Below are 15145 nucleotides of genomic sequence, written 5' to 3'. Positions count from 1 at the left end.
GCTTTAGATTTCATGTGACTGTTGCAAATGCACAAGTGCATGGCTCAGACACTTTACAGAGGAATGCACTCGATTCTGGGATATATATACACACACTTGTAACTGGCTGTGTACTCAGAATGGTAAATCTAGAGGTAATATCATAAAAATTGTCTCTCACCTATGGCTAAGGAGGGAAAATCTAGCCATTTTAAAATGAATTCCTTTCTAATCTTATACACCCTCCTATGCAATGTATTATATTTGATTCAACCCAGAAAAATAAGATATGATACAGGTATTCATCATTCATCATTTAATAAGTAGGTCCATGTAAATGTTACCTTAAATCTCTGCTGACACCCCATAGACCAACAGATGAAAGTTTGAAAAATGAAAGCGGTTTTGCTTACATTGTCGACGCAAAGGAAAAATATGTAATCCTGCACTTTGAATTTAGGAAATCCTTTTTTTTTTTGTAAAACACAATCACATCATACAGGGGAAAAAAAATGGATTGGAAGCCTCAGACTGTTATCTCCACACGTAGCACTCCATATGTTCACTGTTTACATGAATCTAACATGTTGAATGGAAAAAACAGTTCGGACAAGTTAGCACATTTAAGATAATCACAAATTCTGCTTCTATTTCAAATTCAAGTTCTGCATAAAGCATAGATGGTCCCAGATGAACATTTAAGCTGTCATGAAGTGAATTAATGTGTAATGTGATCCAATGCCCATATCTTATCCTCTGAGCTATGAAGGAGAATATCACATCACTGTCTGTCATTTGACCACAGGGAGGGTATGACCTTTAGGAATTCAAAGACAATTTTTCATGTTGATATCTTTTTGCCAAAACAAGAAGCAAAACAACTTGTTTCTCTGAATTAGATTCTGCTGATAGTCTGCAGGGTTGTAGAGATGCACAGCATTACATTATTTACTAACCGCACGTCTGATAGAATTGGAAGCGGGATTTACACTGTTCTTAATTTCTTCTAGCATGACGTCAGTCACGCTTATGTATGTTAACATAGTTAAGCAGAGCAGAAAGGACCGCGCTCTACCAAGCCTCTCGTGTCTCCTGTATAATAAGCCAGAAAACAGATTGAGCTAAAAAAGTACAGTATGTGCTCAAAGTGGGTATACAGGGGTAGAATTTCTGCCACAGGAATTGGGTCAGCTGCCTGTTACACATGTGCTTAAATTCACAATACAAAAGTGTCCTCAGCTTGAAAGCGGACATTTGATTGGGCCGTGCAGGTAGCACAGATGCAGGTGTCATCTCGGAGAGCGTGATGGTACATCCAATCCACAAACAGAGTTTTCAATTCATACAGATGATGAGTTCCTACACTGCACAAATCTTACGATCCAATATTGCAAAATTATGCATGCGTGTATAATTGTAGCACCGAATGACAAGGAGAGCTTCTGCTGGACTGTTGCTGGGCTCCAGGTTTCTGGTCCCGCCCCTCCTGAGGTGTGTCTGCCATGCAAAAGTAAACACCTTCACTATTAGGCCCCTTAACGAGCTAACACATAAAAAGGGAACAGCTCCACTAATCACACAGTTTTATTGGCTCCAGGAACACTTAAGTCTATAAAGGGGGGAGGGGGGGGGTAGAGTACAGGGGGCAAACCTATTGATGGGCAGGCATAGCACTCTTTGACCCTGCCCTCCCAACCCACCACTGACATCAAATATGGGTGGGCTCACCTGCCACAGAGGCAAAGTTTAGGCGAGCTGAGGGTTAAGCATCTATAATTCTTCCTCAGTTGCTTTGACCATATGAAATTACTTCTGCACAACTCCAGGTGGCCTTTGGTCCTGTGGGGGGGGGGGGGGGGGGTTGCTGCAGCTCTGGAGGTTTGAGCACATGATGCTTCAGATGAGCTTGATGGGTCTGTTTCTTAGATGCTACACAGATGCTGTCTTTGCATCAGTAGGGCTTTCAGGGGAATAGTGCGATGTGCATGTCAAATTCTGCATGATCTCACCCTGTCTGTATTCACTTCTCTCACTTGTTTGAATATCAACCCACTGAGAACATGATTGTTGATGTGTGTGTGTGTGTGTGTGTGTGTGTGTGTGTGTGTGTGTGTGTGTGTGTGTCTGTAGTCACTGGATCCACTTCACAGTCAAACCTGAATAGCCATTCAGTATGTAAAAGAGGGGGGCAAAAGCAAATCAAAAGCAGACATTTGTTCATTGTGCTTATCCATCATTGCCATTTTATATTCAACTCATCATAAGGGATTCATCCTCTAATAATCACCTATTAGTTGTGCAATTAGGCCTTTTTATGACTCTCTAAACTTTACATAAATTCTACCTTACATAAAGGTCTGTGCACTAAATTGCTAAATGCTGATTCTCTTATGTTTTTTAATTTTTCTGGAGGAACTATGCTGTGTGCGTGTTATTTTTTTCTTTCCCTTCCATCTATGAATCGTTCGACCATAAAGCTTGAATTATTGCAACCTCTTTTTCTTTTTTTTCTTTTTTTTGGGGGGGGGAGGGGGCTCAGTCCATTTATACACTATGTTGAAGCATCCTATGCTGTGACACGAGATTTGGATTTGACCTCTGGCGATAATCCTTGATCTGTATTTGCCTTCTGTGTCTCTTCCACCTGTCATCTTTCATCTCATCGCGCTTGTTTGGGGGCTCGTCCTGACATGAAAGAACATTACTCTCTTTAAGTTTGTTATATTCAAGCGCAAATGCGGCTCAAAGTGGCATTTTAATGGTTTGGGCATTGTGGGGGATCTGTGATTACCCTCTGTTCTGTTTGGGTGGATTTACCACCAGCTAGTGTTGCTTTTCCCTGGAATGGTCATATGGCTCTGATTTGGGATCCCTCTGTTTCAGTGAACCTCTCCAAAGCGTGTAAAACCACACGAGTCCTGTCTGTCTCTCAACCTGAGCCTGTGCTGCAGCTTTCAGGATTTCTCCCTCATTCACTCCTCATCCTCAACCTGATAGATGTCGTACCAAAACGGGCCTGGTCGCTGCTTATTTCTACCTTTCCGAATTGTTCCTCAGCTCGGGGTGTATTCAAATTTAAATAAATTATAAATGAATTATTCATCAAACATCTGGACCTTCAACTCACTCTAATCCTGTGGATAAATCCCAGACTAAAACATGAAATTTATTTATTTATTTTTGTATGATAGCATATTTATTTTGGATTATTCACTTGTATTTTAATGAGAAATTCTTGTTTTCTTTGTTTGTTTGTTTTACACTTCCTGAGCTTGGAATTCATATGTGGGTGAACTTGTAAGATATTGGGATCTGAGGTTCTCCCAGCAGGCAAAACGTCGAGGCGTCTTAAACACACACACACACACACACACACACACACACACACACACACACACACACACACACACACACACACACACACACACACACCTTTAAATTCCGTATTCAACAATTTTGAAATGATTTTCTGAAAAAAAATATGTATAAATATATATTGAAGCAATGTAAACGTGTGTATGTGTGCGTGTGTGTATGAATCACAGGCTTGTCATGCTCACGCACTTTTTTTGTGCTCGCGCTTGCGTCCATTGGTTTTAGGAAGGCATTTATAGGCCTACACTTCTACAATAATATTGACGTTAAAAAAGAACAGCCATCTAAAATTAATGTTTTGTTTTTTTTAAGAAGCGCCAAATATGACCCATCCACCCCAACATAGACACAAACACACGCACAGACACACACACACACACCTATTTGCACTCACATGCACGCGAACACACGGGAGAAACCGAAAGAGGGAAGAGTCACGCTCGCTGTTTTTTTTTTTTTCCTTTCCTCCTCTTTTTTTTTGGGGAGGTGAAGTGTGTGTGTGTGTGTGTGTGTGTGTGTGTGTGTGTGTGTGTACGTACGTACGTACGTGAGCGCGCGCGCGAATTGCTCGAACAGATTTCAACGCAATCCGAATGATAAAAATAATCAATCCCAATTCATAATCCGAAACAAGTGAAGTCACTGGACATTTTTGGATGCTCTACAATTGTCTCTAAAATACTGACACATTTTGGACGATCTTGGCTCTGTGTTTGAACGACTGTTGGGGTCGTGCGTGCGTGCGTGCGTGTGTGTGTGTGTGTGTGTGTGTGTGTGTGTGTGTGTGTGTGTGTGTGTGTGCGTTTTATCCAAACGTCCAAACTGTTTTGAATTATGCATGGGGTCATTAATAAGGTAGTCGTGGCAGTACAAATAAATGTCTGAAAGAGGAATTGATATGCCTTCTTGTTTCTCATGTAAATGAGGCAGACTGACCAGACGGCCACTTGTCATTTATTCTATTTCCAAATCACACCAGCAGCAGCAGAAACCAGGTCCTGATATTTTTCACACAGGAGTTTGCTGTCAGACAGGGAATAACGTCTGCTCTGCCTTCTAAATATGATCCTGCTGTTAAAAAAAAGATGTAAATAAATAAATAAATGAATAAAGAATCTGGAGAATAACACAACTAATTTCATCCATGATCATTTTAATATTCCTTTTTTTTGTACATATTAGTTGGCTCACAAACAAACAAATAAATTAAAACCATATTGTCCATAAACAGAGGATGATCAGATCAAGCAGTCAGAAAATCAACAGACAACGTCTTTCAATTATTTACATACACACAATATTTTTAAGGAAAATCAAACAAAGAGACAAACAAAAAAGGTGAAGACATACGAACGAAAATTACAATGTGTTCAACTAAATGTCAGTATGCACCGTTTATGATTGACTCAAACACTGAGAGCAGGTTTCTACAGTTTAAATACGTTTTTTAAAAAAAAAAACGAATATTGACAACAACAGCAGATAAGTTCACTCAGCAATGACGATGATAAACCTGGATTGTAGTTCTCAGGCTGGAACCCTCAAAACTCACCATGTTCATTTAAATAAACGTGATGACACGTGGATGTCAAGAAAAATCTGACATGACAAACATGAAATATGAATCAATGTCTTGAAATAAAATAATGGACTATTTGTAAAAGCAGAGTTTTTATGGAGATGCCTCTGTCCATCTGCAACTTCAAAGCATGATGTTGGAAAATCGCAGGAGTGTTCAAACACGCAGCATCTTCATTTGTAAACTCGGGTTCATTTTTTGTCTTTTAATTGCATCTCATTAATTTTGTTCTTCCTCCTGAATACCACCGTGATCAAAAGAACATGACACCCCGTCAGGTCGAGTTCAAGAGTGATCTGGCTTTCCTCACCCCTCTATGACCACAGTTGAAGCGTGAACACCGGGATGTAAAACACCACTAAACTATTAGAACCGAGTCTTTTCTACATTCGAAGACCATCTGCATCTTTTCTCGCCACCTATCTGGACCTCATAACGGCTCCGGTCCGGTTTAGTAGGTCATTAATATGAAGCACCGGTGTGCAGGCGGTTGGCTCCTGCACAGTTGATGCGCTGCTTGATCCCCGTGGTCAGGCTGAACATAAGAGGGCGCTCCCATTGCACCTGGCTGCGCTGCCCTATCCACCCTAGACACGAGGAGAGCCGGACACCAGTCCCTCACAGGAGCACCGATGCAGATTCAACAGTCAGCCAGACACAGTCGATGATCAAAGAAAGACATACATACATATATATATATATATATATATATATATATATATGTATATATATATATATATATATATATGATAATGGTGACCATCTGCCACCATGTCAACATATGAATATTTATTTTAGATAAATTAATCTTTCCCCCCCTGCAAGTTAAGTACTTGTTAAATTGCAATAACAAAATGTGCTTTTAATTTAAGTCCTGTCGATTAGTTTTAAAAATAAATAAACTGCATCATTTTTTTCCTTTCTCTTTTTTTTTTTTTTTTGTAACCCAACCTAAAATCAGGTTCAGATGGATTCAGAGAGGTTCGTCCTCCATATTCAGTCCAACCCTCCTGACTCTGAGTCCAGCTACAGGCGCTGGATGTCGCATGCCATCTTTATCAGTTTATGTTTTCATCAACCTCATCGCTCAAATACAATACTTAAATAGAAATATTACTTTTTAGAAAAAAAAAAAACAGGCCAACATATTTTTTTGTTTTGTATTCCATCTTGAGCCTCTAGTCCACCTACGCACGGTTTTCTTTATATCATAAAATATTTTTTGATATCGTAATCTTTTATTTTCTAGAGGAAAGTCTGATACCCTTTTCATCTGTTTACCCATAACCTGAACATATGACGGACACCCTCCTTGTTAATATTGCAGCCTATGAGTACCTTAAATCCCTAAATCCTTCAGAATATAATGGTCGCCATCTCTTTATAAAGTTTTATGACTTTTCTCGATAGTAGCTTTTATCTTTAAATATTTCCACCCCTGCTCATTTCCTCTGTTTCCCTTTGCGCTTTGCATGGGATTGTGCGTGAACGCGCGCTCACACAGGGGCCCGAGCGCGCGCCTATGCTATTTGATCCATACACTAAATAAAATAACGTCAGGTTAAATAAATTACATGAAAAGATGATTTAAGATAAATCCAATTACATATATACATACAAGTTGACACATTTAACAAAGGCGTGTGCGAAACCTCCGTCACAGTGCGACGGTTCAAGTAGTTACAGTCGATTGTGGGAACCCCCCCCCCCCCCCCGGACATGAATGCAAGGTCTTGTTCCTTGCACTTGTGATGATGGTCAAACGCTTTCACGCGCCCCTCATGTACGGAGCATTGGGAGCTCCTCTGCTCGTCTTGGTCGCGTCCACGGGCTGTCACAGCCACAGGTTGTGTTGAATCCGCAGTGCCACTCATCGATGTCCGCCTATTGAGGCTGGCACGTGGACAGTTATCCTTCCCACAGAGAGGCGCAATTGAATGCTGGCAACACAAAAGCTTCAGACCCCGTCAGGTCCCCCCCCCCTTTTTTTTTCTCTTTTGCCCCCCCAGTTTTTCACAGATCACAGATGCAAAGGCCCTAAAAGCGTCAAGGGTTCCATCTGGCTGGTCCTCTTTGATTCAGCCCTCGCTATATCCTCAATATAGTCACTGATGGAGTAATGTCAATCAGGCCCGCGCATAAATTTGTCAACTGAAGTTTGCATTGTTAGGTTTTAGGTGACTGACTGGCTCAAAGCTGTCTCCTACAAGCCTCTTTTATTATCTCCTAGCCCCTTTAACTCCATTCGCACGCTATTTTCAACCTATTCATTTTTACAATCTCTTCTTCCCGAGAGAGCAGGCATGTCGCAAATCCTCGAGATTCCTGCAGTCTGCCCCTCACACTGCAAAAATGTGGACTGCTCGACGGGGCGATGCAGTTTTCTTGTTTTTTTTTTTTCTTGTTTTTTTTTTCTCTCCTCCCGGAGAGAGGCACGCTCTGTAGCAGATGCTACACCGCTTAAACCAGGTATCAGTGCCCGCCTGCCTCGGCTTGTGAATGGCAAGTGCGGAGGAAACGCCGTGTTTCAACACACCTTATATTTTAGGAGCGAGAGAGAGAGGAGAGGAGAGGAGAGGACAGGGGGGGTGGGGTGGAGAGGAGGACCTGGGTCTTGGTCGCATGGGCTACATGAGGAGAAGTTGGGTCTTCTAGAGGATAATGCTGAAAAGCCGCATCCTGGATTTCAGAGAGGCCTTTAAAAAAATATCAAATAGAGCGTTTAGATTTCATCTTCATCACTGCAACATCACCAAAAGCTGTTTTACACGTGGGTGCTGGAAAATTAGAAGAAGAGGGGAAAAAAAAAACAGCCACGTGCTTTGCATTTCTCAAAATATACATCCTGATGAGAGAAAAAAAAAAAAAAAAACACCTCAGGAAAATCTCAGGTTGTTTTTCCGAACCCAGTTATCAGTCGCCCCGCTGGTGTAACGGCTCCTGAACGTCCTATGGCGTGTTTGGACGATGTGTATGTGTCATTTCACTGTTAACTCGGTCTCGGAATTCACTGCATAAGCGCGGAGTATCAAATCCATATTGTTTCAATAAACATAGAAGGCTATGTGATCAGTTAAAGCTGCTCCTTGTATTCACTGGACCAGGACTCTATATGGAGCTGTTTGCACAGACAGTGTGCATACTGAGAGTGGAGGATTGTCCATTCCCTCAGAGAACCAACGATAAAATTATCATTACAAAGAACACTCACAGACTCCAAGCCTGATTTTTTTTTTTCAGTAAGAAACGATGTTGACCTCGGTTATAAAGGACTTTATTAGGATGGGGGGGGGGGGGGGACACAAAATCTACGTTGATCATCATTTATATATTCCTAATCGCGAGAACGAGATGGTCACCTGAGCGTCTTCTTCTACGATCAGAATATAGCAAATTTAAAAAGTGCACACTTTGACGTCACCCACGTCTCCCATTTCTAGTCTTGTTATTATTAAGAGACCCTCCACGTATTGTCAGCGTGTTCCCACCACCAGTCTGCAAGAGGTGTCACGATAACCTGTTTCCCCATCATCCCTCTGTGTTGCTGCTGCACTTACAGCTCTTCAACTGGTGTGCCGGGTAAAAGAAGCACAAAGCCAGGCCATTTGTATTTTCCTACAGTTGAAAATTAAAATAAACGGGCACATCCATGCAGGTCCACTTTAAGAGAGATGCATTTGTTCTGTGTACATGGAGCAAGCAGCTCTCAGGAGTTGAACAATTTCGCTGGGAAATATTTACACTCCTCTGCATGCTGTCTAAACACTAAACCAGTCAGCTTATTTGATGTCAGGTCCTAATAAACCTATAGAATGTGCTATTATCCTACCTGAAGAGCGAGCAGACATATGGATATTTCAGATATTATGTGTGAACTAAGGACTGGTCTCTCATATCATACTATCTTTTTTAATTCCTCTTTTTTTCCCCTCCTCTTAATGAGTCACGAGCTCTATTTTGCTCCAAGTTTTATCACATTTGTCCTCTCTTATCATCAAGCTTATGATCCATAAACTCACCTTTTTTCATGACATCTTGATTAAAAAAAATTGGATGTGATTCCCATTCCATCCACCCCCCCACCCCCCTCCGAATGCAGCGAACAGACTCTTGTCAAATAGTCATGAAAGTTCCTATTCTGAAGCTATGCGCGTCAGGACAGATCAACTTCTAACTCTGAGCAGCAGAATTCCTCTTTATGGTTCAAAATGTCAATTTATTCATGCAAATAGGCTGTATTGTTTACTCTGATAATATCCAGATGCCACAGAATCTACGATCATCTCCGTCCATTCCAGATTACAGTGCGATTGTCGCCTCCGTGTTGTTCTGTACGTGTATAAACGCTTTACACCAGCTTGTACCTTCAGCAAATGTGTGTGTTTTAGCTGTTTACAAACACCCCCCTTATTTGCATACATATAAATAGAATATGCTAAAGAATTGCGCATTTACATTTCCGTCACTACAGCCGCCGTAACTCACTTATGTATTTCAATAACTTGTTCAAAGTTCGCTCGGAAGGACTAAAATAACAGCTTTGTTGAAAGACATACAAACATTAAAAAAAATAAAAGTCTGATCTTTCATCGCTTTTTGGTGACCGAAGTAAATGCATATCTTTCATTGAAAAAAGCAACAACAACAAAAAAAGTGGGATAAAAACGTTTAAAAAAAGGGGGGGGGGGAAGAAGCGAGCAAAGCTGCGCCTGTAGCGTCGGCTGCGGCTGCAGCTCCGCTATTAACTTTCACTGTCTTCCGTCTAATCAAACTCTTACTTTCCGCTGCTCTTAATTCCATATTTTCAATTCCTGATCATTACTTTCCTCTCTTTTCTACTTGTATCTATCTGTCCATCCCTCCCTCCTCTTCCTCCCTCCCTCCCTCCCTCTCTCTCCCGAGCTCTCCTTTGCTGAATCTTATTGATCCAGAAGGCGGCTAATTAGCCCTTCCCTTCGTGCCTGTGTAATGAAGCACATGCGCACTGAATTAATCACAGCCATTTTTTGCAGGAAACTAATTAGCAGGAATAAAGATCCAAAGAGTTTTTTCTTTTCAATCATCAGATCTCACTTTCACCTCTTCCTCGCTCCCTCTAACACAAGACTCGTCGCCTGCTTTGCATCCAAATTATTTTTATATTGCCTTTAACAACTAATAGTAGCTACCTACTTCGTCTTTTTACACTCCGCAACAACAATGATCTTTCTTTTGCCACCCTAAGCGCAAACTGACCAAAAGGGGACTGCCTTGATGGGATCTTTAGCTAAATCATCTCAGTACTGGATTAAAAAGCGAGGATCACAAAGCGGCAGCGAGAAATTGTAAGTTTCAACTTTGCGTTTGTCTCTTTTCCTCTCTGTTTCCACGATCCTATTCTTTTCGCTGTTGGACCCATCTGAATCTCTTTTCCTGTGTGTTTCTAGTTTACATGTAGCGAGGCTGGCTTCTTTTTCCCTCACATTCTACGAAAAGCTTTGCCGATCACAAGTTTCATTTCATGCAAGTAGTTTTGGTTTATTGTCGATTTTCCCCCCGTATGGTTTACCTGTGTTTACATCAGCGTTCGTCCTCTCTCCTCTTCATGAATGGCAGATAACAAACGGGCAAAGACAGCGATCCTCTCCGAGCACTTGACCGTTGAAAAAACACGATTTTCAAACAAATGTGTGCTTTTCGGTGGGGACGGGTGAAGCTACGGAGGGTTTATGGCTGTCGAGAACGGTGTTTTTTTTTTTTTTGGAGGCACAGATGCGATAAGAGGAAAAAAAAAAGGAAAAGGGGGGCTGTGTGGAGCGGAGACGACAGGGGCAGCGGCGGCTCCACATGAGCGCAGCCCCGGAGAAGGAGCTCCAAGTCCAGCCTGTGGGTCCGTGTGCGTCCGGCGACAGAGGACCGTCTCTCGCCTTCTAATTTTGACAGATTTGACACTTGCCACATACGTCCAAGGGGTTTTGAGCAGCGTCTTATGAAATCCTCTTCTGGATAAACGTATTTTTTGTTCTTCTCCGTCTCTGACATGCACAATCCCTCCGCCCTGCCTCAGTTCCTCCTGCTACTCTCGTTTTTTCCTCTCCTCTTTACCCCACTTTGTCCATCTCTTTTTTTCTTTGTTTTTACATATATATATATATTTTTCATGGCTCTTTGGCTCTTTCGAGCGTTGTTTTCAAGTAGATTCTCGGTCATTCCCCGACGAAGTCCCATGCAAATCGATCGACGTGTGTGTGTGTGTGTGTGTTTGTATGTGTGCGTGCGTGCGTGAGGCGTGTGTATGCGTGTGTTATGTGAGTGTGTGGAGTGAAAAACGGAGCCCCGGGTCTCCTTCATGACAAGAGCGGATCAGCAGGACCACGAAGAGTCTGAGCTTCAGAGAGCAGACATGTGGTTTAGAGGAAAGACCTGGGCTGCTGCTGCTGCTGCTGCTGCTGCTTCCAACTACACTTGGCTACCGTATCCGACTTTCAGGAGAACATTTCTCCTCCAGATATGCTGAACGGAATGAAAACATAACATTGTCCTACTAGTAGTCTTCTGACCTCAACCAGACGTGGGCCTTATACAGTTCAATCTGGAAACTTTCGCCTGGGTCAGACTCCAGCTGCAGGTCACTACACGCGTTTAGAGCTTTATATATTAAAAAAAAAAAAGTTACACAGATTGGACTCGGAGGCAAGAAGAGCCGATTGAGCTTTAAAAAAAGCATCAAAAAATACGATATATATCATACATATATGAGCCTTTATAAGGGAGATTAGTATTTATTGCTGCTATGTTGGAACACGCCGAAAAATTCATATGACTAATTAAAAAAAAAAAAAACCAAACAAACGGAAATGGACTTATGGTCTTGAGTTTCAGTAAGCACGCCAGAAATTTCCATAAAATTACCAAAAAATAAAATAAAAAAATAGGAAAATCCGAGAATTATGTCAGTCTTTGATTATTTTTCACAACAGAGACTGGAAAGAAAAAAGGTTTTCGAGCAGAGAGGCTGGGATGTGTGTGTGTATACTGTTGGGGGAAACAGAGATGAGGTGGTGGAGGGGTGGGAAGCTGTGTGTGTGTACGTGTTTGTGTGTGTGTAGGGGGGGGTCAGACAGCAAGAAACAAGGGGAACAGGGGTCATGGAGTGAGTGCAGAGATAAAAAAGCAAGGGAGGAAGGAAACCCCCTCACAAGCAGCGAGCATGGGAGGATGATGGGGAGAGAGAGTGGGTCTGGCTGGGAGAAAAAGCCTGATGGTGTGTTTTGGGAGCCACATAAAGCACTTGTGGTTGTCAGCATCTGCTGGATTAAGACTTTGGCTGTAGTTTAGGATGGAGAGAAACAAAAATAGACCAGTGAAATGTTTAATAAAATGAAGTCTGTCAGGCAGGGAGAGAAAGGCAAAAAAAAAAGGGGGGGGGCTGAGGGTGGGTTTGTTGAGGGGGGCTGGGTGGAGGGGTCAGATTGCCAAGGGCTATAGAGGAGGAATCAGGGGAAGAGGTCAGATAAACAGATCCCTACCTTTCAGACTGGAGAGGAGCAGGCGGAAAGAGATTAGCAGTTAAAGGCAAAAGGGGGAAGCTGGTATTCAGCCTGATTATTGAAATCACAATCTCTTCATTCCTCTTTTTGTGTATGTGTGGGTGTGTTGCTATTTATTGGAAGAATTTGGTGTGTGTGTATTCCAGCGACTCAAACGCGTCATCGTCTATAGGCACAGGTAGTCTGCTGTGCCAAACGTGGAGTGATCTCCCTTCCTCCCCTGTCTGACAGCAGCACTTCTCTCCTCTTCCTCCTCCCTCTCTCTCCTCTTCTGTTACAAAACAAAGACAGCAGAAATGTTTACTGTCATCTCAACTGTCTGATTTTCCTGTCTTGTCTCATTGTCATATTAATGTTAAATTATAACAGTTGCTGGCAAAGTTATAGGAATGTCGTTGGCTTCATTTCTGTCTTCTGTTTCAAGTGTGTGTGTGTGTGTGTGTGTGTGTGTGTGTGTGTGTGTGTGTGTGTGTGTGTGTGTTAGTGAGTTTGCTGCAGCTATTTCATGCTCACCCTGGATTGTGTGATACTGTTCATGAGACTGCGAGCTGTTAAAATTTCATCATGAGCAATCATTTTGCCACAGATGTGTTTTATTAAAAAAAGTCATTGAAAATGGGCCTTTTTTAATTTTGAGCTTCATTCTTGTGCTCAGATTTATTTATTTCAGAAGTGCAGTGTTTACTCGTCATATGTTCCCTTCTGGTGGATTATCTTCCTTTTTTAAAACAACATTTTCATATTTTTGTATGTGTAAAATATTTAATTTTAGTTCGGTTATTACTTTTTGTCTGCAATTCATGAGCAGTAAAACCATCTGTTAAATGCAATTAATTCAATTAAAATTTGATTGAATTTATTTGGAACTGGTTTATAGATCTTTGCATCATCAGGTTATAAAACAGTACCCATATGGCTCTGAAATAATAGAATAAAATGTCAACATGTGAATGTGTTTAACATATCATGAAAACAATTATTTAGCTAAAAATTAAAATCACAGGTTTGCATTTAGTGAATAAAATTGACAGAGCAGATGATGGAATTGCCGTGTGTGTGTGTGTGTGTGTGTGTGTGTGTGTGTGTGTGTGTGTGTGTTGTGGTCATTATTCCTTCTTGTGAGGCTTTTTACTTTGGTCATATGCACTGAACCTATTTGTGTGTGTGTGTGTGTGTGTGTGTGTGTGCGTACGTGCGTGCGCGTATACATGGTGCTCCCCTATCACCGTCTTTGATTACTGGTGAATTTAGAGTATTCTGACGTCATTTGACGGCATGACCGAGAATAGCACATCCAGTAGCAGAAATTAGATAAAGGGAGTAGTTGTCATGGATAGGCTTGTTTCATGGTTTGGCCGTAACACAGCAAAATGGAGGTAAGTGCCTCTGGCTGTCATAACCCCTTCCCTTAACCTCCCCCCACCCCCACCTTTTTTCTATCTCGTTCTGTATGTGTCTTCATATCTCCCTCTTTACCTCCCACCTTTCTGTTGGCGGGCACTGGCACCGTGGGGGAGCTCGTTGCCATGTTCTCGGTCAGAGAGAGCCCTCTTTGGGTGAACGCTAGGCTAAGGCCATACTTAGATTGCTGTGAGAGAGAACGTGTGTATAAAAACACACAATATTTATGATTGTGTTTAACTAAAAGGATTTTGTTTGAAGGGAAATAAAAGATATAATGTATTATTTTTAAAGTCATGATCATAATGAAATGAATTCCTTTTCTATCTGTGGGGTCGAGATGCAAATTCCTGTTGATTTGAATAGGTCTACCTTTCTGTGTGCATCCTCATGGTGAATGTTCTGTGTCCGTGTGTGTGTGTGTGTGTGTGTGTGTGTGTGTATGGGGGCAGTTGGTGGTTTTGAATACAATTCTGTGGTTTTGAATATGCAAGGTCATGCAGTAAGGACCAGTTCTTCCAGTTGTCCTGCAGCTTAGGCCAGTGAACGCGTCATGTTATCATAAAGAAGCAGGCAGTGGGCGGGATCTCGGCTCAGCACTGGGGTGAGCGAGAAAGTGGGAAGGGAGAGTGAAAGAGATCACTGTCATTCTCAGGTGTGTGTGTGTGTGTGTGTGTGTGTGTGTGTGTGTGAGAGAGAGAGAGAGAGAGAGAGAGAGAGAGAGAGAGAGAGAGAGTGTGTGTGTGCGTGCATGGGTGCTCTACCTGATCCTTAATCCCAACACCCCTCAGTGTCCAAAGGGGCTTTGCTTCACAAGCACCCCTCCTTTTTTTTCTGTAGCTTTCCTACTTCCTCAGTGTCATCCTTTTTATTTTTTTCTGTCAAGTGAAGTTGGAAGGGATTTCTGTGGTTTGCTCTTTCACAATATGTTATCGTGTTAACAATCTTGGTTAAATCTTTGTGGTAGACTAGATTTATGACTAAAAAGATGAGCACGTGTGTGTGTGTGTGTGTGTATGTGTTCACAGCTGCGTTGAGATTTATGTGGCATTATGGAAATCTAATTACTTTTGAAATTGACACATCAAGGCCTCAATGTAATAAAGTTTGTTTTGTTTTTTTTGTTGACATTATATTAGTTAATGTTGACCTTATTTCCAAAAACTCAATCCGGTGGTTTTATTCATGCAAAATCACAGCCGATCTTGAGCTTGTTGTGATAAAGCAGCATTGCTCAGATTAGCCAACTGTCACCCTGCAATCCTCTCAGTCAGTTTAAAAG

The 15145-nt window shown here is 41.8% G+C and overlaps 1 protein-coding gene across 3 annotated transcripts in view; it reads left to right on the top strand.

Moving 5' to 3' along the window:
* Positions 1-15145, top strand: part of zfhx3b (zinc finger homeobox 3b) — a 331796-nt gene that overhangs the window by 184182 nt on the left and 132469 nt on the right. The window contains exon 1 of one of the 3 annotated variants that reach the window (XM_086183549.1): positions 9830-10257. The exons of the other annotated variants lie outside the window; for them this stretch is intronic. The gene's annotated coding sequence lies outside the window, so the exon portion shown is untranslated. Of the gene's footprint in view, positions 1-9829; positions 10258-15145 lie in introns of those variants that run through there. 3 annotated transcript variants of the gene reach the window in all.

This window comes from Aulostomus chinensis, chromosome 2 (genome assembly GCF_037954235.1).
Source record: "Aulostomus chinensis isolate RoL2024-O1b breed Wild chromosome 2, RoL_Achi_v1.0, whole genome shotgun sequence".
In the NCBI taxonomy this organism is placed as follows: Eukaryota; Metazoa; Chordata; class Actinopteri; order Syngnathiformes; family Aulostomidae; genus Aulostomus; species Aulostomus chinensis.
This window is presented reverse-complemented; position numbering and strand designations above follow the sequence as displayed.